The 25,196-nt window shown below is 33.6% G+C and overlaps 2 long non-coding RNA genes across 2 annotated transcripts in view; both read right to left on the reverse strand.

Moving 5' to 3' along the window:
- Positions 1–222: 222 nt before the first annotated feature.
- LOC119070416 overlaps positions 223–25,196 on the reverse strand; it is a 61,834-nt gene continuing 36,860 nt past the window's right edge. Inside the window, exon 3 of the long non-coding RNA XR_005086508.1 lies at positions 223–571. This is a non-coding gene — a long non-coding RNA (uncharacterized LOC119070416). The remainder of the gene's footprint in view (positions 572–25,196) is intronic.
- On the reverse strand, positions 5,753–22,081 carry LOC119070415. The gene is made up of 3 exons (XR_005086507.1): positions 22,064–22,081; positions 21,302–21,303; positions 5,753–5,881 (listed from the first exon to the last, which is right to left on the reverse strand). It is a non-coding gene; the product is annotated as an uncharacterized LOC119070415 (long non-coding RNA).

Below are 25,196 nucleotides of genomic sequence, written 5' to 3' on the forward strand. Positions count from 1 at the left end.
TGACTTTTGAATTAAAGGTCGGCTTCGCGTCGTTATGCGAAGCTATAGTTACTTTTTAAGCAACTCGATTGAAACTCGTTAGAGTTACATACATCTACTACGGTCACTGTATTGTTTTAATTTTAATTTAAATTCAGTTCCACATGAACATGTTTCACAGAAGCCCAAACAAAAGACGCAACATTATATTCGAAAACAATAGACTAATTTATTTCAAGCAATTTCAAATAAATTATAGAGGAACAAAAATTTATCAAATATTTTCTCGCGCTGAAAATATTTTAAAAACAAAGTTAAAATGAGAAAAAGTTTACAATTTAACGAAAAACCAAGTCATTTATTTACGCTGAAATAACGTACCACTGTCCATATTTATACATTATGTAGGCATTGGGTATGTATGGTTTTTGGTAATGTTGTTTAAGGGAGACTTGGTACTTCACAGTTTCATGATTCTCTTTCCATTCATTCATTTATATACGTTATCATACTTTCTCTAAGGTCCCGAAAGTCCGTGTGGTTTGCGGCTGTTGATTTATGATCCCTCCGACCAGCAATTTTTTACTGTTATCTGCAAAATGAGAAGATAGTTAAAATAAAATTCGAAACAGTAACGGCGGAAAATATGCTACATTACAACTCTACAGCAAAAGTTAAGGCACCGCCACGGGGGAGATATAATTTTTGGTCGGTACGTACGAATAGAAATATGTAAGTTCATGAGTTGAAATGATGGTGGTAAATGGAAATGACAAGCGTAGACACAATTGTTTAATGACGATCATGATCGACTCGTCCTTATTTAATACTAGTAACAGTTTTGACCTACTTCTGTTTATGTAATCAATGCAAGTCAGTCGGTATTTACGAACAAGGTTTTATATTCTCAGTATATCTACGCTGGGTCTCTGTGTATTTGGCTCAACCCTACAAGCGGAATGAAATTACTTTGTATGAAAGCTCAAACTGAAATTTTCGGTTACCGCTACAGTATTCTACCAAATCTAGTTATGTGAGACTTTATGCCTGAACTATCTTCAATCATTGAAATGCTTCAAAATTGACAAGAACGTTCGACAGATTGTAACAAATCTAGGAGACTTCTTGCCGAAGATCCGATTAGTAAGCTAATTTGACCTATCGATATTACGTAAAAAATATTTTCTTCCTATCTCATTCAGTGCCGGTGTTTCTGTACCTGACTGTAACATCCAGTATTATAGATGGTTCGGTTAGGCTATTGTATTATTTAAACTAAGATATATTCATTTGCTAGCAAGGCGAAATGGTGAAACTCTTCATTTAAAACACCAACAATATAATAGGTGTGTATGGTTACCACACATATGTACATAGATACACATAAGCTGTAACATGGTATATTAAAAACATACAATTTTCATTTTGACTCTTGCCCATTATATAACATTTTATTCTCAACAGAGATGTGTTTGGCAAAGATAGGCAATGAGGGTTTTTGCCCAGAAGATAAAATATAAATGAGATCGTATATATTTTGTAGAAGTTTTGTAGAACAAAAAAAAAAAAGTTCTACGTAGAATGCATAACTGTAAGTTCGTTTTACCTTAATTTATATTTGCACTCTTGCTATACGTTGAATAAGTATTTCTCTACGAAACGAATAAAGGAATGTTTTATTATTTTTGTCTACAGGGAAATTTATTATAGCTATATGTACTGTGTGTACACACAGAGGCAACTGAAAATTGTTAAAATTGAAAAAGTCTTTGAATACGAACATAAGGGGATGGGGGCATTTGGCCTTTTCATCTACAGAAACTTACGGCGCTATCATTCTAAATAGTACATGGAAACAACATTATGAAGTTTCACTTAAATTGGAGTTTTCCCATCGTTGCTTACAAAAATGGGGTGGTTCATATAAGGGGTGGGTCGTTTGCCTTTACGCAAATTTTCGTTTTGTGGTAGTACAGTGGAGTTTTTCATGTATCGAAGTTATCATTATAACGTCCCTATTAAAACTTTTCAGAAAAACAATTAACTTTTACTTCTGACAGAATCAATAAAACTTTGATGTAGAACTTTACATTCATCCTGAGCAGGTAATTCAATAAAAACTCCAGGAACTTGATTAAAAAATACTGAGGTGATGGTTCTTACCATGCCTAAAATGGAAACATTTAGACTTTAGATTTGTGTGAGACTTAGTGAAAATTCTTTTGTTTACATTTTTCACTAAGTCCTTTCTGCAAATTTTGGGAATAGTTTCAGAAACTTTAAATGGTATACGTATTGTATCTGTCAGATACTATCTGGCATGAAAAGTGGAGTGCTGTTTCGTTCGAAGTAGCATAGAAAATTATATTTCTACTCTATTCACCTAGTCGGTTGGCCTGTAGAGGCGCCACATTTTTTTATAGTACTTCAATCTCACTGTACTATTTTTTTGTGTAACAACTTCACATTGGTTCATTCCCATGAAATGTCACAGCAGTGAAGTTTGTTCATGAAAAAATAATTCAGTGACAGCAGTCTTTTTATGAAGAAAAGTATTAAATTGTAATAGATTTTACCCTTAGTTTCTAAACTACATTCTCCTGCCAACGATAACTACCGAAGCAATAACGACTAGCTCTGACAATAATGTTAAAAAAATTAAGTAACAGATTTGAAATCACTCTTTTGAAACTAACTTAGATCAAATGAAGTAATAGATCCGATAGTTACAACTGCTGTTATTCTTGCCATCCTTGAAAGGGATACAAATTAAAATTTTTAAAACCAAAGAACTTTAGTACTTAAATGTCATTTTACAATACACATTCATACACATACACATTCTTAAAATCTATTTTTAAATAGGAAAAATGTGACAGCATTATCTACATTTTCCTGAATCTGGCAAAAAATTTAGTAGAATTGAATTTTGAACCTTCAGTCTTAAGTTTTAGAATCACACGCACTTACGTCGCCTAACAGACAATGAAAACTCCGCCTCTTTGCTATTGTTCGAACGAACTACCACGTAAAGGGTGAGCTGAACGGCATAACATCGTGGAGGACATTAACTCTGCTGAAAATAAACCGAGATTTACGGTCTACGCCGTACACTTTTAGCTCTACGTTTACGTGACAGTTCCTTCCAACAATAGAAAATACGCTGAGAGATAAACGCACGACAGAGTAAAGTTAACCAGGCAGTAGCGCTGATTTAACTAAGGACCTGAATAATCTAGTAGCCCTATATCTTTTGCGAATTAAAATTTTTCAATTTATGTCAGTCTTCATTTGAGTTCACTTTCATACAGTGTATTAGGTCCCTTATTTGACATTTCGAAAATAAACTGCTACTGCCTGGTTTATATTACTCTGCCGTGATAAACGCTGTTATGAGCAGATGTCCTTAGTTTAAATACTGTGTCAATGCGTTTCATGTCGTGCTGAAAACTATAGTTTTTGATGAAGTCTTTTAGCTGAAGAAAATATTTTCCAAAAGAAATTACGACAACGACAACGACTAATTGAAAGATCATAATTTTTCTGCTTTATTTACCGGAAAAAACGCAAATTTTATGTATCTTTTTGTAACAGACATAAACGAATAATTCAAATATCGATTAATCATTGCCAGAATGATGGCATATTGACACGAATTGTAATAAAAATTCAATTGAGTTTTTGTTGCGTAACGACTCCATTATAGTATTGATGGTATAGCTCTTCATATATAACAATCAAATGATGGATGAATTATATCAGCATAATTTCAGAAAAAGGGGATACAATTGTGTTTGTGTGTACGTGCATGTATGATAAAAATAATAATTAACATTTAAATGAAATCATAAAAAATATGTCTAAAATCAAGGTGTATGCTTGTGAGAGTAGAGAAACGTACCAATAAAACCAAGCTTTAATAGGCTTCATATTAATACATTTTTCAGCGTGGCTCAGTTCGGTTTAAAATGACAAGTGACAAGAGGTCAGCCGGATTAAAAGTGGAAATTAATTTTACAAAAAAAAAAAAAGATTAATGCAAACAATTACGTAATTATATTGAATAACCTAGTTCGCAATTCAATATGTTATTTTAAATTTTATTCTTTAAAGCCATGATAGCGATTCTAGCACGAACATTGTCTTCTAAAAAGTCATAGTAAATTGGAGATTATTTTAGTTGTATTTAGAATACCACGTTCATTTGACATCCATACATAAGCAAAGCTGTCTTTAAAAATTTAAAGAAAGGCACGTCAAGTTACCAATTTTGATACTTTTAAAAGTAAACGAAATCAGCTCAGAAACTCTGTTTCATTTAAATTAAAAAACCACATATTGTCAAACCCCCGTTTGAGGAGGCCGCTCTTGTTTTTTAAACGGTATTGGAAACAGGAAAAATAAGTTTGTAAGGTAATAGACCGAGAGCCTTTTTGAATAAAAGTTTAGTTTTGTAAAAAAAAAACAGATTTAGCTGACAAACCATTAATAAATCTTCATATATTTTTTTTAGAATATAATTAACAGAAATCATTGTAGGAATGGACTCGAACAGAAAGATATTTTTTCGAGTACGGAAACTCTAAATAAAAATTAAATGGGAAATTATTTACCAGCTGATGGGGATATTTCGTTTGTTGATGTTTTGTTGACATTTAAATTCAAATTTTGGTTAAAGTTATTTACACTCGATAACTATGTATTTTTGATGTACTATGGATCGACCATGAAATATATGCGATGCTAACCTATTGCAATGAAAATACCGGGTCCAATCATCAGAATTTTATGCTATCAAAATGTTTTTCTTACGAAAATGTTCACAATAAAAATTTGACATCATTATCAACAACAAAGTGTCCATGACAGTTTTGATTGGTTTTCTTACATTGACCCTTTTTTTTTAAAGCGCGAGAATATTCGAAAATTTTGAGAAAAAATTTTGAGAATTTTTTAAATACTTTTAGCGACAGGCTCACGGTTTATTCCGTCTGGTGCATGATTTTTTTTTCTTCATAAATTCCTCTTTCTAAGTGTGGATCACAATACTATACGGACTATACAAAACGTTTTAGCTAAAATTAATAAATTGAAAATTTTATATGGCAACCCGGGAATAATTGAGAATCGATTCTATACTTTTTTCGAACAATTTTGTTTAAGGTTACAAAAAAGACACGACACGAATACAGAATAACGGCATTGTCAGCGTCAAATTTTGAATCTTTAGTGATTAGAGAAACCGCTTAAGATTGTATCGTATATTTCAGCTCATACAACAAAACAAATCATCAATATTAAGAGTAGAGGAACATTTGGCGAGAGCGTTTTAAAAAATTTCGACCATTTTAGGCTAAACAAATCTAAATTAAAGTCAATGACAGAAGAAATTTTAAGTGCAACAATCCACATCATACATAATCACATTTATAATTAATTTCAAACTAAAATTCTAAATTCAACATATTGTTAGTAATTATAATATCTTTTGATCGATCGATATGCTGTGTAGTAAAGCAACCTAATTTAATTGAACAGCACATTTATTGTTAAAATAAATTATTCTCAAATGAAACATAGTGCCTACTAGTACCATCGTCTTATACATTTCTTGTTTCTCTTCCTTCTCTCAGTTATCCATGTATATTCCTTAAGAAGTTCCTTACGGATTGTATTCGATAATGTCGCCATTTTTAAATTACTTCTCCATTTTTGCTATACGTACGATTTTCGAGCTCTACTTTGAATGGCTTGGAGATCATTGTTCTTTACATGCTTATGCAGGGTAAAGTGCACTTTACATCACTGCTTCAGACAGGGAAAATGCACTTACCGTCCACAAACATGTAAAATGTGTTACGTCACTGTTTGTAAATGCTTGTTAAGGCACGTGTGATTACTACTATTACATACTATTACTATTGTTCATCTAAACATCGAACATCTAGAAAATTATCAATTTCTTAATACAAATCTGCGCTTTTTGTCTTGTGACCATTAAATGTCAGTTTGCCCTTACATAAAAAACATTTTAGTTAATTTTACAGAAATTCCTTTGGAATTTCCATTACCAAAATAAATTGGATGCTTCTCCGTAATTCATTAGGAGGTATGAATCGCCTTCGGCTCGGATACAAAATCTGTACACTTATCGAAAACACGATTACCGACGCTTGAAAACACGCTTGTGAATTTGCTTTTCACAAAATTGTAATGACTAGATTCTTTCGCAGCGCATCATCCAATGTAATCCACTAAAGCAAGTTGAAGGAGCCAACGTTTTAAGAAGCAGGTAGCATATAAGTGCTTCAGTGCTATTTAGTTGGAACCGAGGGGCAAATCACTCGATTTGCAACTCATTTTGGGCGCGCAACTTCAATGCAACTCTTTTTTTTTGCATGCATCACTTTGCAACTGAGTGTTTTTCCCTCGTTTGGAACACGCATTTTCGGTGCAGCAACTAGAGTAATTTCTTAATTGCCTGAGGTTCTGATAAAATAAGATTCCTTACACTCGTTTAGAAAACATCTACTTTCGAGTTATTAAATACCGACCAAACGTGTTAGACGGTTTTCAAAATGCGGAAAATGTGTATTTCGACGTGAATGGTGTCACGAACGTGACTTCAACTACACACGTCCAATTTAGATATTTTGATTTCGTTAGAATTTTTTTTTGATTGACTGTTCTGGATAGGAGATTGTTTAGGTTATGAAGCATACAACATCTGATTTGATTTGGGACACCTAAATTTGATATTTATCTGACAAAAAGTTGTGTTTTTGGTACATAGAATATTGGTGGCGAAAGTCGAATTACCTCAAATCAATAATTTTTTTAGCTTATAATGTATTCCCAGGTTCTGACAATGCGAAACCTTCAATTTTAAGCGTTTTCTAAGCTAATTTACAACATTAAATACATCAAAATTTGAAAATGTAAAGAGACGTAGCCACTGGCTCTAGAACTTGTCAACAGTACGTAAATTAGCTTAGAAAACGCTTAAAATTGAAGGTTTCGCATTGTCAGAACCTGGGAATACATTATAAGCTAAAAAATTATTGATTTGAGGTAATTCGACTTTCGCCACCAATATTCCATGTTCCAAAAACACAACTTTTTGTCAGATAAATATCAAATTTAGGTGTCCCAATTCAAATCAAATGTTGTATTTGACTCACCGCGGTCCATTTAGCATATTTAAAGTTCAATTTACATTTTTGCATATTTTCCTCAAATTTTGTGGCGAGATTAAAGTCTCAAAATCACCATCGGGGAACTTTGACGATCAGTCATGAACTCAAAAAATATTTTTTAGACTTGATCTTTTTTATAAAATAATCTGTGAAGCCTGGAGATTAGATTACCATGTTGACTCAACTTTTTATGTACACTGAGCCCACCGTAAAAAATCGATATATGTGATGTGGACCGAAAACGACGAAATTTTCAAAAATCGATCTCGCGGCAGCACAAAATCAAAGTTTGAAAAAAAAATTTCTTCCATAAAATGATCAGATGGACCAGCTGAGTGGATTTCCGGCTGAGCCTTAACAGAACTAACACATTTTGTAAAACCGCTACACCCTAATGGGTATTCCTAGCTTCTAGCTTGAATAATGTTTAGTGAGGAGGATTTGTCACCGGGAAAAGGAACAATGTATTTTTTCCTTCTAGATAAAGAATAGGCAAGCAAGCAAACACAAAATCGATCTAGAACTATTTAATGCCCTCTGTCTTAGTATAATTGAATACTAAAACTGTTCTGTCGAACAAGACATGTAATACAATAAGCACAAACGGTCATATTGAGAGGGAAAAAAACCATGCAAATAAATTTAAAGATGCTCAAGGTTTTTTTTTTATTTAACCAACAAAACAGAAATTTCATGCGTTTGTGCTTTGATGTGAATATTTTCATATCTCTTTTTAAGTGTACGGTATACGTGTATATACATGTATACTGGATAGATTACGTATTCACACAAAAATTCATGAATAGGTACATTCTCTTAGTACATAAACGACCGTACCATACACACCATACACTATGTACTATGTATTCTCTGAAAACGTAGATTTTTTTAGGGTGATAATCCACCTCACTCGCACCATGTTACTTTACAGCCATAAATCAAGGCACATAGAGTTTTGGAAAATATATACTTATACTTTATATGTGCTTTGTTAATATGCCCATGTACACTTTAGTATATATTTACGCTTTTCTGAGTTTTATACCCCTACAAAAATGGGGTGAAAAACAACAAAATTTTTAAGCTCCACCTACAATCTAGGATTGGTCGAAAAAAGTATGTGAAATATACAGAAAAATATGCAACTCTTTTCAAATATATGTGGTGGTGCGTGGATTTCATTATTATTTATTATGGATATATTTATAGTATACTTACAGCATGTGGTACTACATTTCGACTGCTAAGGCATACATTATAAATTGTTCATTATCACGAACAATATTAATGTGAAGAAGCTAAATGCCGTTCATTATGTTCCGTAAAATATATTTTCTTAACTGATGAAAATACTGAGATTCTATTTTTTTTTTCTGCGACAATAAATATTGTCAAAGTAAATGCACGACTGTCACTAACTATCTATTTAAGTTAATTGATTTATCCAGCAAAATTGAGTGCTTTATTTCCTGAGTAGGGTAATTGATTAAAATTTCAAATTGGAAACCTATTAAACAATGAATCTATAAAATGATGTGACGAGCTATTAAACTGAATAGCCTTTTCAGCTTCGATCGACTATTTTTCCTTATCTGTTTATCTATGCTGTAAATTGAAGCTAGTTAGCACAATTTTATTGAAGCGAAGTTAAATTTCATTTAAATTTAAATTAATACAAAAATTTCATTCATTTTATTTATTCGATGTTGCCCATTCGAGTGCCTAACAATATCCAAAATACAGACAGACTGAACATTTTCGCAAGGTTTTGGCATTTATTTGCAAATATATCAATAAAAAAGTGGATCGAGTTATCTGTTATTGTTATATTATATCTAAAAGTTGTATATTAGAAAAAAACGAATTAAAATATCTTAGAGAAGCCAACGAAAGACGGACAATTTGACACTACTGAAATTATGACCTTACATTGGTTTCATTCATTTATTAGTACAAGTTTTTTTTTTTAACGTTGATGGCACTTCAAACGCACTTGAAGATTGACCTCTTTTGTATCATAAGAGAGCGTTGCGGAACCCGTGGACTTTTGGGTATCGAACATTTTAAGTCCATGAAATTGGACCCTTTTTTCAATGTTTCAATGTTTTCATGTTAAACATTTTTTCGTTATGGCAGTATCGCTTTTCGCTTTGTTTGGAAATCACCCCAGAACGTACCAAATTTTTTGCTATAACCCCAGTATTTAAATTTGTTGAGAAAGTTGAGAAGGTAGCGTTATTTCATTAGATGCATGATGACGTTTCATTCAAAAAAACAAACACAACCGCTATGTAGCTCTTGCAGGCAGTCTGTATTAACGCTACCTACCCAAGAGAATGCAGCTTTGCAAAAAAAAAACATAGCTAACGCCGACCCGTACGAAACACCTATTCGTATCAAAAGCCTTTAATGTGAAACTCTTCATTTCTCTTACTTCATTTTCTTCTCTGCTGAAAAACTATTCTCCCTTTAAAATCACTTACATTATCCACTCTTTGCCTTGTTATCATATACAACTAAATTGCCGGAGGCAATATAGACAGCCCCGTACGAAGTCAACTTTCATAAATTCCTATTTAAACAGCTATATACCGCTATATTTACCTATATTTCACTGTAAATAAACATTTCACAGATAAATATATGCTATTATATAGCTCTATATGCCTGTATATAGCTCAATATAGCTGTATATAGGTATATATAGATGTCCGTATATGGAATCCCTGAAACCCCACACACATAACAAATTATTTCCATGTTAACAGAAACTCTCTAAGTATCATTTTTCCCAAGATATTTCTATTTTACTAAAATCCAATATGGCCGCCGGCAGCCATTTTGTTAGGAGACCGGAAATAGTACCGACGCTTTACATTCGTTAATACCTTTCAAACAAAAAAAATCATGAAATTCGGTCAAAATTTACTCGAGATATTGTCAAAATACTCCATGTTCACTGTACTTCCGAGTAGCCAGATAAGAGCTCACTCCAAGAGACCTAGCTCACGCTCCGGAGAACATAATTTCATTAAAAAAATTTTCCCTGATTGGTACGGTCAATACCTATCTAATAAACTTCTTGTCAGCTTCGACTATTTGTAGTCTGTTCTAACTTTTACTTGACCGTGATAGTAAAATACTGGAGCATTGGCTTTACTAGATTTTTCGGTCCATCATTGGTGGCAAGAATTCAAACACAAATTCTTGAGACGTTTCGCATCTTTATTGATACATCATCAGTCATGTGGGCTATCTGTACAATATCAAAAACAATTTACTTTAGCTAATTACAATATCACAAACTAGTTTCTCAAAACACTTACTATCTAATCCTCACAGTTTTGCTGTGTTGCTGTGTTTGTTTTTGATATTGTACAGATAGCCCACATGACTGATGATGTATCAATAAAGATGCGAAACGTCTCAAGAATTTGTGTTTGAATTCTTGCCACCAATGATGGACCGAAAAATCTAGTAAAGCCAATGCTCCACTATCTAATAAAGCTAAAACAGACGAAATATGTTCAAATGTGGCCGACCTACAAGCAAAAACTGCTTGCCGCCCTGTGCCTGTTCCCCCTTGGTGTGGGTCATCCGATTTCCATAAACTTTTTTTTTGTCGATCGGTATTGTAAATACCTTTTATTTGACGTATCACTTACAAGTTTACCGTTTAAATGTCCGGAGATATCTTCGAAAAACCGTAAAGCACTTATTGGGCCACAGCTCGGGAGGGGTCGATCCAAAATCACTCATCTTCGAACTTAGCCTGTCTTTTGACATTACCAAACGGGAAAAAAAAGAATTTTCAAAATCGGATGCGTTTTACTCAAGTTATCGTGCAGACAGACAGACGGACAGACGGACATTTTTTTTCGAGGATTTGGCATCTCTAGACAACCACAATAGGTTTCCCCTTACTCAGGGAGTCCAATTCGACGCGTTACAAACGTATGCGTAAACCTATAAGACCCCAGTACTTCGTACGGGTCTAAAAAACAGCGTCATTAGGACAATAAATGACAGTTCTGACTAAATAAATAAATAAAATACGACTCACACAGAACACTTCAGCAGGACATCGCATTGAACAATCAGTAACAAGATCGAGCTCAACGTCAGGTTCGGACACTTACAAACAATTCAGTAGATTTTTTCCATGTCAATTTTAATACGCAAAATGTCCACTTCTAAACAAATTGTAAATATTTGACATTTCTTAAGATATTTACATCATTTTGACAGAAATATAGAAATGTCAAACTGAAAAGTTTTTGCTCTAAAAATGGCTAATATTAGCACAAAAACAATTATATTTTAATATAACTGAGGCTAGAAAGTGAATTATCATCGAAATTAAACGTTTTTGTTGGTTTGAAAATACATTTCACCTTGAACCGCTGGTCGTCCCTTATTAACTATGAAATACTATTAAATAACCTAACTCTTAGTGAAAATTCTGAAAATCCAAGTTTTTGAAATGAAGTGCGTCTAATAATAAATTTAATCGTTTAAAATCATTGATTTAAAAGATTCCAGGAAAACCTAAAAAAAAAATCCTTGAAAATCATCAGATATTTTTCCTAAAATTTGTTTGAATAGAATTCGGTCAAGGTAACAATACACTTACGGCGTTTAACTACCCATTTTAGTAACAGTTTGTTCCCCAGCCCATACAATTTTTTCCTTAGTTGTATGGGTGTGGGGAAGCATCTGGTCCAGCTTAACGGACCATCGTTTTGAACTACCCTATAGGGTCCCTCTATTCAGAACAGCGATCAATTTTTGGGTGCATTTTCGGTAAAACTTTATTTTTGTTCAGGGGGGTGTGGAAATTTAGTACGTGTGCTGAAAAAAGCACTTTCCCGCCTAGGTGCAAACCAAGGTTCTGAAAGAACAGGTTAAGACAACTCTGAGTTGATCACGAAGGCGGTGAGACATATATAGCGTCAACGGCTACAAAGTTTATATAAAGTTGCCCTTAACAAAACAAAATTCCGAATTTTCTTTAAAAACATTTTCTTCAATTTGATTTCACACACAGCTGAATTTTTTTATAAAAATAATTTTGACAGACAGGCTTGTATGGAAATCCAACATAACAACAACAAAAAATTGAATTTTCATACAAAATTCAAATTTTTAACGGTCAAAAATTATTTTTATAAAAAAAATTCAGCTGTACTGAGTGCGTTTATCAATTTCGGTGTCAGCCGTCAACTTGGCTGTCTTAACCTGTTCTTTAAGGTGCAAACCTTAACCTTGGTGCAAACAAAATTTTGTGCACAGGACAACTGAAATACACACACAAATAAATTAATAAATCACTTCAAACAATCAAGTATTCTTCCACAATTTGTGAGGGAATTATAAGATTATCAATACATAAGACGGACAATTGAGGCTTGCCGACATTGCCTCTCATGTATCGATATCCTAATTTATCATATGAGCGAAAACGAGACAACAACAGTATTTATCCTTCTAGATAAATAAACGTGACGTCACGACATGGCGCGAGTATGGTAAATATATATGAAAATTCATTCCCGCCTTAGATCGACAGAAGTACGCATTTCAATGCTATCTGCGATCAAAAAAAAGTCGTATTTCAGTTGTCCAGTGCACAAAAATCTTATTGTGAAGTTCGTGTATAAATAGAAAAGCTAAGTTTATGTGAAATTATCGACATCGGCTTCGTCTCGGATCAACAATACTCACACGGTAACGTGACTTTTTGAGTGTTTATCCTAACTATAATTTTTATATACAAATGTAGCATGTGTAATTGCAATTGAAAAAACAGACAACTTGCATACAAATTACGTTAAGCGAAATTGCAGTTACCGAAATAAAACTTTCATCATTTTGGTAATTTAATTCAAATCCAATTGCTTCCACATACACACGTTCTTTTTAAAATGTTAACTTGCATAAGTATGTTAAGCCTGCGAAATGAATTAGATATAAATCGCTTAGAATGACGAAATTTATGCTTTTTAAAGATAAAAGAAACCACGTAGGTCTCAGCAGAGCTTAAAACCTCGATTGATATTTACATACATTCACGTACTTTACAAACTAATTTAGCGAAGAAGAATCTAGATCGTAATAAAAAAATAAATCCTAAACGATAAACGTTCCGGTAAATGGCCTACCAAATAAAATATCTTCTTATCACACGGTCTCCAATTATAATATCTATGGGGTTGTCTTGTTTATTGTTAGGGTGAGTATATTTTATACCATAGCAAGATTAATTGGCTATACTTTAAGAGTGAAAGATAATACGAAACCAAAAGCCGATTTTTTTAAATTAACCTATTCGTCAACGAACTAAATTTTTCTCCAAAAATTTATAACTAATGAATCAAATCTGACCTTTGAAAAGTTCTAATTTTACCAACATTATCATTTTTTCTTACTCATCTCATAATAAACGGACGATCCAAGAATCATTTACATGGACAAGAAAAATATTAGCGAAGGTTAGTGATGGCTTCTAGCGCACTATTTTATAAGAAGCAAACCCAACCTTGCTCAGGACGAAGACACATTTAATCTTTCACAAGCGGCAAGCATACCACCAATACACTGAATCTATTACTTCATACACAATTCAAACAGATTGGTATAAAATCTTTTACTTCAATAATTTTAACATGCTAATTTAAGACAGCTTGGCAGATTTTATTGCTCAATTGTTTATGTTGTTGTCATTAACAGATGAAATATTCGCCTAGTAAAAGTACTTCCATCGGTTATTGTCAACTTTAAATAAATAAAAGAGTAATTCGTGTAAGCTCAGTTCCTTCCGAAGTACTATACACATCAACGTAACGTCACAATTGTGTATCTAGAGGGTTAAAAATCTATATAATCTGTGACTCTTCGCACCAGCATCAGTTCATTTCTTGTGAATTTAATTTCATCACTGGCAACTTCAACTATCAAATGCATTGAAAAAACCTCCTAACATCCCACTGTTGGAATTGAAAAGTCCCTTAAAACTATTGAATTTCGCATAGTTGTTTTATTCAGCCTGCATCTTTTTAAATTGCTCGTTGATGATTAAATCAGTGCTACAGAGATATTTCATTCGGTTGAACATGATAGACTGTTTTACAGGCTACACAAAAACTGGTTCTTTTGAATGAAAATTCGTATTTTGTTGAACAGAAAATTATTTAAGCATTCAGACAACCGCCAAACTCAAATTTTTGTCAAAAATTATGGTAAAATAAAATTTACAAAAAAAAATCAGTTTGATTCGGCAGAGAAAAAAAATTGTATTCCTACATGATCAAACATCTCGGCGTACTTGGAAATTTTACTAATGTCCATTCAGCCACCCAGGAAAATCCCAAACGCATACACGTTTTTTAATTTATAACAAATTACATGGCAAACGATATACAAAAACATAGCATGTACTTATCCTCTCTAAAACGTACGTATATCTGTTTTAAACTCACCCATCAACCCCAACCTATCACATTTTGGTATATTTTTTGTTACATTCTCGTTCGCATATAAACATAACGTAGATGGTGTTTTTATGTGAATAAAGTAGAGACAATCACCCTTTGCATTCTGGTAAAACATGGGTTCGTAATGGTATCGTTCGTTCGCTTTTCCCCTTTAACCCTTCTAAAAATCATTATTTTTACTTATCCACCCTGGAGATAAAACCATTTGGTATGGGGTGGTCATGTACACAAAACTTTTACCATAGTATTTTTGCAATGGTCCAGCAAGAGAGGTTATCAATGGTGGAAGGTGTGGTGGAATGGTTTTTAACTACACACACGTTATACGAACAAAGTTTAGTTTTTAAGCCACCATTATGTTGGAAAGTATGTACATACATATGGTACCATGTGAATACGAATGTAGAAACGTATTATTTAGGGTATGAAATAGGTTGAATTTTGCACAGGGAAAGGCAGCTCTATACATATATTTGTCATCCTATGCATATAGCTGGGTTTTTTGGGCAATATATATATATATGCGAATATATTTGAAATAGAATGATTCGCATAAGGGCAAAAAGTATAGAAATGGCATTTTGGGGGTGAAACGTAGAATAAAGGGATAAAACAAAAACATTTTACGGATTGTTTGGAGAGAGAGAAGGAGGTTTCCACATCACATAAAAACGCAAGTATAAGGATTGTTTGGAACAAAACGCAGACGCCATGAACGAATATGTAGAAATATTTTGAATTATAATGGCTGAAAAGATGGTCGGTATTTTTGCTACATAAGCAGGAATTTACTTAAACGATGTGGAGTATATATCTTTCATGGTCTTGTTGCTTGTCATTAAATGTGATTTATAAGATAATCCATGGATTTGCAATTTTCAAATTATTTTACAATTAATATTAAGTAACAAAAAAACACAACAAATTCTTAACTGATTACAGACTGCCGGAAATGTTTCGCAACTTATTTGTTTGTACATTTTTGTAAATCAACCAAAGGTTTGTTAAAAAAAGCAACCTTTTTTAACCATCCAGCTAACAAGTGAAACGATCAATGACAAATGGTATCTCTATATATGTAGAATAAAACTGTATACCGAAACAATGAAAATGAGAAAAAGAAAAACTGTTGTTGGAAAACCATAAGCTTGGATTTAACGTTGTACATTCGATTTTATAGTTTCACTTATTCGCCTGTTTCGTACTTTTCATAAATCTGAATGGTTTTTTTTGTTGTTTTATTTCGGATGCATTCCAATTATTGTAATTTAGAAGCCGAGTTAGTTCAATTTTCGTTAATTGAACTCGAAACTTGTTTATTATTACAATATTGCCAACTTACATTGCACGTACATTGTTTTGTATAAGTGTTCGTCAATTTAAATGGAATCTTGATTTTTCTGTTAACAAAAATTAGTTTTAAAATCAGAGTTTTAAAAGTCATCGATGTTCCCAGTAAATGCAGCTCTCTAGCAACCGCACACACATTGTTTAGAAAATTAGGAGTCCAAAAATCGTATCCAGTGTCCGCTTGTAAATTTCATTACACTAAATTCAAACACTTCTAAAATGATGAAATTTGCAAGCGGACACTCCTAATTTTGTTAAAAAAAATTGTGTGCGGTTGCTAGAGAGATTCCTTGTACCAGTCAATTAAGTGCTTCCTAGTCTATGATATTTTAGCGTGAAATTTGAATTCGCGAAGGGATTTTCAAATTTTTTGCCAAAATACCATAACCTGAAAACAATTTATTCCATTGACTGTAAGTCATGGGTCGGACCAATACCCTCTCTAGCAACCAAACTTTGTTTTGAAGCAGTCAAAATACCACCTTATTTTGACAGATGTGACACTGACTTTTTTGTAATAGAGTTGCCGTGCTGCGTTTTTTTTCTTCAAAGCAATACCGAGGTCACGCGAAAAAGACCAATTTTAAACTTTATTTCATTTTTGCACACCTGACTGAGCAACTCACAAAAAAGACGTCACAACACAACCACAAATTATTCAATTTCGAACATCGAAAGGGTAACACTAGACTTAATATTTTCAACACAAAAAAAGACAGCGCATTTTAGTTCAATAAGCAAGAAATCTTTTTTTGAATAAAATAGACGGAAGGCAACTATTAAGGTACGAATTTTTAAAGTTACGAATTTATGAGAATCGATTCCCAGGGTGCAGATTATCATATTTTCGTAATTTTAAGAATTCGTAACTTGTCAGTTCTTATGGGACTTTATGCACGTAACTCTCAAGTTAAGTCGTGAATATTTTGAGTAACGATGGTATGAGAATCCAGGCCCAATTGTATGACATTTTTGTAACAATCGCAAAAATGAATAGAGAAAATCAGCCAGTCAAGAGACCTGACCCAACCAAAAGGTGGGGCCTAGTGGGCCTAGTCGACTGGGAACATCGAACTTTAAAAAATCTCAAAAATGTTCCGAATTAAAAAAAAACTCAATCAATTAATTGATCCACGAAGCTTTATCAAAATAAAAAATACACAATTTTCGCCAAAATACGTTCAATTCCAAAAATAGTTAAACGCAAAATAAATGCAATATTTTTGTTAAAATAATACGAAAATTGGTGCGTTATAATCCGTTTTTAAAATCGGTATTTCCTCCGGGGTGACATTAGGCCATACCTGGATGGTTTATATTCATTAGTAAAACCGGTAATAGACTATGCTTAACACTTAATTCAAATCCACTCGTTTAGTGGTATTGTACAAGTACATAGCGCTGCATAAAAAAGCGATCGAATCCGATATTTCAAAATTTTTCACATTCAAGAATAAGATCAAGGTTTGCATCTTTTAATGAGTCTTGTATGCTTCCTACTGCTTCGCTTTCGCCCCATTGGCTTACATTTTTCGGTCACTTTCGGCCCTTGGGCTTAAATTTTTCAACTTTCGTCCGCAGTAGGCAGCATATAAAATTTAATACGTTACTCTTTCGGTCCCCTAAATCAATACGTAAATAACTATTATCGATTGGCATACGCATTTGTGTAATATGTTGAGTTAAATTTTTTTTAAGTACACGACCATGTCTTTAATATTGTACTCAGTGTTAGTTCGAATTAAAAGTCGGTCTTATCCGTACGTCAAAGTGACGTTTTAAACGTCAAACGAAAATAAATGTGCGAAATGGTTGCAAACTTTCTTATTTTTCCTTAATTTTACTTCTCTAATCCCAAGTAGCATTTCAGAAAAAATAACTTATTCGTTAAAATAACGTTGTAGCAACGTTGCCACAACGGTTGTGCAACCGTTGTTGCCCGGTTATAGTTTAACCTACGTCAATTAACCGTTGGATAACCGTTAAACAACGAAAAAGTTAAAAATTATAGTTGCTCTACCTTAAATTTTTAACTTTTTCGTTGTTTAACTGTTATCCAACGGTTAATTGACCTAGGTTAAACTATAACCGGGCAACAACGGTTGCAAAACCGTTGTGACAACGTTGCTACAACGTTATTCTAACGAATAAGTTATTTTTTCTGAAATGCTACTTGGGATAGAATTAAGGAAAAATTAAAAAAAATGAGAAAGATGAAAAATGCCAAAAAAACAATACATAACTTTGCACACAATCGATCATTCACACCCAAAATTATGCACTTCGAATTATAATGCACTTAGAACTGATACACAATGAGTGTATGATATATAGCATTTTGAGGTCGAACGTTCCGTTTCAGAACTAGTTTTTGACAAATTGAGAATGGTATCCAGAGCAATAATTGATGCATGTCTCAGAATTTTAATTATCAAAAAGGTATGCAGTTTCAATAGCTGTTTTTGAACGAAATGAAAATTATTTTACTCACACAGCACCTTTAAATGTGTATTACTTCATAGACGTGAGAGGTAAAATATATTTCCTAGGGGCTCTGTGAGTAACATACCTTACATTAATGTTAGGAGCTTTGTATTTCGCCTTGTGTGGTTGCATCCCTGGCCTTCGGCTCGAGCTGCAAACCCCACACTTAAATAAAAAAAAATCGAAACAAGGACGTAATCTACAATATTATATTTATCACCAAAGTTGCGCGCGTTACAACTCGCCGAAATTTCTTAAAATCTACCGTCTACAACAGATACCTAAAAAACTATTTATACAAAGGAATTAAATTAAATAAGTTCTGTAATTTTGTCCCAAAACATGAAAAAACCTAAAACATTGTTACACGCACGGAATTTCGAAAACCGACACGTTTTCTGTTTCTGTGTTTTACTTGAGTTTTTGATTTCTCCGTATAAAAATACATTCAAAATTCACAAAAAAACAGTAAACCACAAAACAGCCAATGTGTCGGTTTTCAAAATTCCGTGAGTGTACAATGTACATGATTCATTTTTCTTCAAGTCTTTTTCTGACGCCACATTTTGTCGTCTTTCGACTGTAGAAGTGAAAACTGGAAATAATGTGAGAAACCGTTTGACGAAGACCCATTGTTCTTGCTTTTGTTGTTTTGCTCCCTTCAATTTCTTTTCACTTTGGAACATTTTAAACAATCAGAGAAAACTTGGGAGACGCTCGTATTTAGATATTTTGCCCACTTGCTAATTGTTAACTGACGTGATTTGTTTAGAACAAATGACTGAAACTTGAAAGACGGTTGCAATGGAGTAATGAAAATCAATTCGAGAAATACTGTAGATACGCATAGCAACGGGAGTTTGACATTTTTTTTTACTCAACGCAGTGTGCGTCCTGGGAGATAACACGTACGGTACTTCGTTGCGTCGATTCTTATTTGTCGATTTTTCGCTTTGTTGAGTAAAATAGCGTATGCACCTCTACCCAAAATGTTTGTTTTGACGATTCGGATTATGTACGATGCCTTCGACTCTGTACATAACTTCCAAATCGTCAAAACAAACATTTTGGGCAGAGGTGCATAAGCTACTATTGTTTTCAGGCCTTTTCGAATTCGAATAAATGATGGAATTTGTTTATGTACTGTCCGTTTGACAAGAGGATCACCACGGTTCAGCAGGGGGTTTTGAACATTTGTTTTTTACACGTTGGCACACGTGCTCTTGTCAGATTCAAGATTCTTTTTACGAAGGTTACGCTGATTATACTTTGTGAAAAAGGCCAATACCTTGCAAATATGTCACATCTTGGACAGAATTTGACACTGCAATATCTGCAACATTAAAATACTAAATGTTCGAAACCCCCTGAAACCCCGTGCTTCCACCTACGTAATATACACAAACTAGGTGAGCCAATCTTAATTTATTGTATTAAAATGTCAAACTTGCGAAAGCCACGCAATTTGATCGATTGATTCGTTTCCAACATCATAATTTCGTAGTTTTCGCAAGATTTACATTTCAAAACAATTGGAAACAAAAGAATTTTATGTCAAACTCGCATCGCTATGTGAATCAGCATTTGGTGTTTGTAAAAATCAAGTATCGTGATCTTAATTGATGCTGTGGACACTAGCTCCTGAAACAGAAACTCAATTTTCAAAAATTTTCATGAACAATTTCTTACTAATGGCTACAAATATTTTTGAACTGTTACAGTTACCGTTACAGTAGAAAAAATGCATAAACTATATTAAAGTTTTCAGATTTTCCTGTACAGGTAATGCTCACTGCTCAGAAATCTTCCCGGCATCACCTGAAGCCTGAATTTATTCTATGTATACTGATTTACACCCTTGCTTCGACATTCTTATGTCACTCGATATAATTTAGCTTGTTTTCGAAGCTTGGAAAATATTCATATGTCACAATGGCGGAAGAGATCGTCTATATCATCCGAAAGTCAGTTATGCGGAATGGCACTCTAACTCTTGCAAGCTACTAATGGGAAGTTTTGCGCAACAGATGTGGAAACTACATACCAGATGCAAAGCCGGTATCTACACAAACATATCAAAAAATAGCTAATTTACGGTAATCTGACATGGCTTCACTTTTGGCGTCTTTACAACGAAAAGATTGTTTTTAAAATTGTACAGTCAGCTTTAACAGCGCAAATCCGTACGACTTCTCTGGAATCGTAAAGCGAATATAACAATCTCTATCACTCATTTCGCAATATCGTCTTGTTTAGAATCCGGTTGAAATTGTTGAAATTCACGCCATAAGTGCGCTTCAGAATTTGAATTTTGGTTAGTGGATGAATCAATGAAATGATTGTTTTTATCGCAGTGGGAAATGAGAATGCTTTAACGTTGCGTTTGCCCTTGTTACTTTTGAATTTTGAGCGAACTTACGGCAATAGGTGAATTATGATGTCATTCAAATTACGAACATATGCCCTTAAAATGAATTTTTAGGTGAAAACGCACTTCAAGCAAAAGTGTTCATAGTCGATCGACAGCCGCCAAATAGAGTACTATTTTGTATGAAATAGTTTTTTACAGTGTTTTACAGTTGTATGACACACACTGACAAAAAAGTTCCGAAAAACTCAGCTGTTGCAGGTAATTTTGTCTCCAGGTAATCTACATTATCTGCCGCAGCTGTATTTTTTGTATGGGGCGCTGTGGCAGCTATTGTAGATTACCTGCAGACAAAGTTACCTGCAACAGCTGAGTCTTTCGAAACTTTTTTGTCAGTACACTGTCAAGTTTCAGTACCATATTTAGAGTACCACTCATGCTTGACGTGCGTTGGTGTAAATGAATTGAAAGCAGCTCCGAATCCGATGACGCGACGCCCGTTCCGTAATAATATCCCCACATCCCATATCCCCCCGTTCCGTAATAATTGGCGTAATGGTTTGTACACAATAATTGAATTATTGAAAACCAGCCCGGCATAAGTTCATCAATAAAAAAAAGTGTTATTATAGATAGACTGATACAACGACAATATTAAACTAAAAATGCGAGGTCAACCATGGTTTTGAAAGAACAGATTAAGATACCTCTGAGTTGATCATGACATGGCACAAAAGTTTATTTGTGGCATTACACTGAAAAATTGGCGACTTCCTGAAGAATAGGTGAGTTCAAGAAGAATCGTGGACTACTCACCTATTTTTCAGGAACTCGCCGTCTCTTCAGAAGGTCTTCAATTCTTGTGTCGATTTTTCAGAGAAATATTTGTGGCTCGATAGGTTTATGAAAGTTTATTTAAAAATTTCAACTTTACAAAAATAGTATTTTACATAGCTAGGGATAAAAAGATGGAAAATAGAGTTTTCGCGGGAATTTTATTGATCCGAGGCGTAACGGAGGTCAATAAACACATTAAAAACTAGAGTTTTCATTTTTATACCAAGTTATGAAATGGATTTTTCATACCTAGGACCCGAAAAGTGCGACTTCATCGCACTTTTTCTCCGTCCAATATGAAAAATACTATTCGTACCAAGGGCTAAAAGTCTTTTTTAGCGAATTCGATTCCAGACCTCGCCTTCGGCTCTGTCTGGAAACTTCTCACACGCTAAAAAAGACTTTTAGTCCTAGGAACGAAATGTACAATTATGCCACTCAGCATCATAATATGCAAATTTGCAAATTTTAGACGCTTCTGTGGCATAAAACGTTGTATATAACTCGATGCAAAGTACTTTATTAGTCCCACGATGTGTATTATGCGGCCTCGTGTCTAGAGCCTAATAAAGAACATTGCACCTTGCTTGCATAAATTACTATTATATGTCTCTGTGAGGTAAGACATACATTATGCATCAGCTCGGAGAGGGAGTTTGGGTTTATCTTTGCATCGGCACATAAAAAAAATATTTTCTTCAAGTTGACTGTTTACACAAAATATAACGCGTGCGTTTAACTACTGATGTGGCTGTCATACCCTGTTTTCTCAGAATCTTGAGATTAACACCTCAAGCGATTTTCGACAGTTGCACACTCGTCTTTGGATGTTTGTTTGGGTTGGCTAAAATCGTCGCTGGTACTAATACTGAATGGAATGCGGATTTTCGACAATTTTCGTGGTGCCTAATTAATGATACGATCCGTATGTTATTTGTTACTTCAAGGCTCAAATGCGACCTGCTATTAACACGAGATTACGTACTTGCTTGAAAAATTTGTTGCTTTGACAGTAGGAAGTTTCTAGCGGGAGGCGAAGGCATTTTACATGATTTCCATTGTCATCACGCAACCATAATCACACCATTGTGCAAGGAATAAAATCCCTGCACAGTTCTTGTAGTATAAATTAATTTACTATGCTGGTGCATGTAACAAGGCTATTACATGTATAGGCAATAACCTTTACATCACTCGCATAGTAAAACGTCGTACTACACACGGAAAATAAAGTGATATCTCGTATCACGATGAGTAAAAGTACCTCGGGCTGCCGCCCTCGGATACTTTTTCTCATCTGGATACGAGATATCACTTTACTTCCCTTGCATAGTAATAGTACATTACTATGCAAGGGAAGTAAAGTGATATCTCGTATCCAGATGAGAAAAAGTATCCGAGGGCGGTAGCCCGAGGTACTTTTACTCATCATGATACGAGATATCACTTTATTTCCCGTGTGTAGTATAACGTTTTACTATGCGAGTGATGTAAAAGCTATTGCCTATACATGTAATAGCCTTATTACATGCACCAGCATAGTAAAATACTATTACTCAAAAACGTTATGTGATTTTTCTTAACGCTGTAAGATACCTCACGTCACAATGTGACAATCACAATGAATGAATTATGGAAATGGCTTCTAGAATGTGTGTGTGTGTGTATATCGGTTTCGGACTGCTGAGCTTAATACCATTGAACATTGTTGCATCATTTGTTCCATTGATAAGATATTATTCATAATTGATCCATCGTTTTTCCCATCGATATGACTATTTTTCTGTTATAAAGGTTTCGAAATCAATATTTCATTCATCAAACCTTTTTTATTCGAGATTATATACACAGAATCCGATGAATACTTTGTGTATAACATACATAATGTATTTGCTATACTCAATACATTTCGTCGTTGTAGCTATAAGTATTACGAAAGCTTGTAGCAATACCAAGTATCACATGAAATCATCACATTCCTATACTCAATACACATGTTATTTTATATAATTTTCTCCAAATGTTGCCGGATCAGCGGCGTTCAGATTTTTTTTTGAAATCCGCGAAAGTGTTCAAGGTCGCACTCTCAAATTCCGATGTTTTTATATGCACGTTTTTTTTTATGTTAACATAATTGACATATCCCGAATAATAAACAAATAAAAAACAAATTAATTAATATAATTTTTTTTTTTTTAAACAAAACAACAGAAAAAAATCAATCTATGAATGAAGTTTACTACACGCAATGAATGCATTGCAACATAAAAGTATATTATACACAAATCGTTTTCCCTCTTTTTTTTGAAACTTTTTTTTTCATTTCATTGACTATATAAATATTTATTGATTCAATACATTTTTCAATACTTTTTTTTACAATTTTTCGTTTCATTAAAAAAAAGCAAAAAAAAAAAAATGATTTGATGCAACAAGTGGTTGTGTATTTCGGTGTACAGTATTTTCCGCAATTTATTAAATAATTTGTTAAAGAGAACTGCATATAAACTGATATTTTTCCCTTTTCAGCACTAGTACAAATTTTGGACGTTTGCTGAAAAAAATCAAAATGTATCTTGTGCAAACCGAGTGTCACAATAAAAAAAAAAACAATTAAAAATATTGGAAAATTTTCAAACTTTAGATGCCTCTAAATCATTGTATAAATCTCGGTGCAAAGTACTTTATTAGCCTAGAAAAGGACTTTGAACTCAATGTCAGAAATTACCATATGACTGTAATGTCAAAATATTTATAGTTGGTACCCGTGTTTCAGTATCTAAATTGAGTAAATTTACACACTTACAGATCATTTGAAGTAGATGTTACATATTGTAGTGCTACACCCATCAATTTGTAAATTGACAGGTCCGTGCGCAAATCGATAGTTTTGCACAAAAATAATGAATCTTTTCACTAAAATTGTGTTAATTTGTGGTAATTCTGAGGTTGAAGTAGACAAAATTATATTGCTAACACGTTAGTTAATCGGGGTTTTGCGCACATCTAGTGTGCAAAAAAACCCCATTCACTAGTTAGCAAAATAGCTATTCTACAGAAATTACTCAATAAAAATACCTGCGATGAAAATTTAATCAAGCAATCTACTCACATTGTACTGTACATTTACAAATTCGAGTGAATTTTGTTGATCCGAGGCGCAGCCGAGACTTTTCATCTTTTTATCCCGAATTATATAATGGATGCTTTGGACGTCGTAACTAGTGCTTGAAATATGAAAAGTACGGTTTTCGACGCATGTAGCATGTAAAATTAGGCCTGCTCTGAATCCGGGGAGTGTGGGATATTGGGCTTAATATGCGTTTTTCTGGTCCGGAAGGCTTAAATATTAGACCCGTATCTTTTTTTAGAATTTTAAAAAATAGTTTGGGCATGGGGAGCAAGGCGTTTGTACAAATGTACGAAACCGTTGGTTAGAAGAGAGGAGAATGATGGTTCATATCTTTTTTACTCTTCTAACCAACGCTT

Source organism: Bradysia coprophila, assembly GCF_014529535.1.
Source record: "Bradysia coprophila strain Holo2 chromosome X unlocalized genomic scaffold, BU_Bcop_v1 contig_79, whole genome shotgun sequence".
Classification (NCBI taxonomy): Eukaryota; Metazoa; Arthropoda; class Insecta; order Diptera; family Sciaridae; genus Bradysia; species Bradysia coprophila.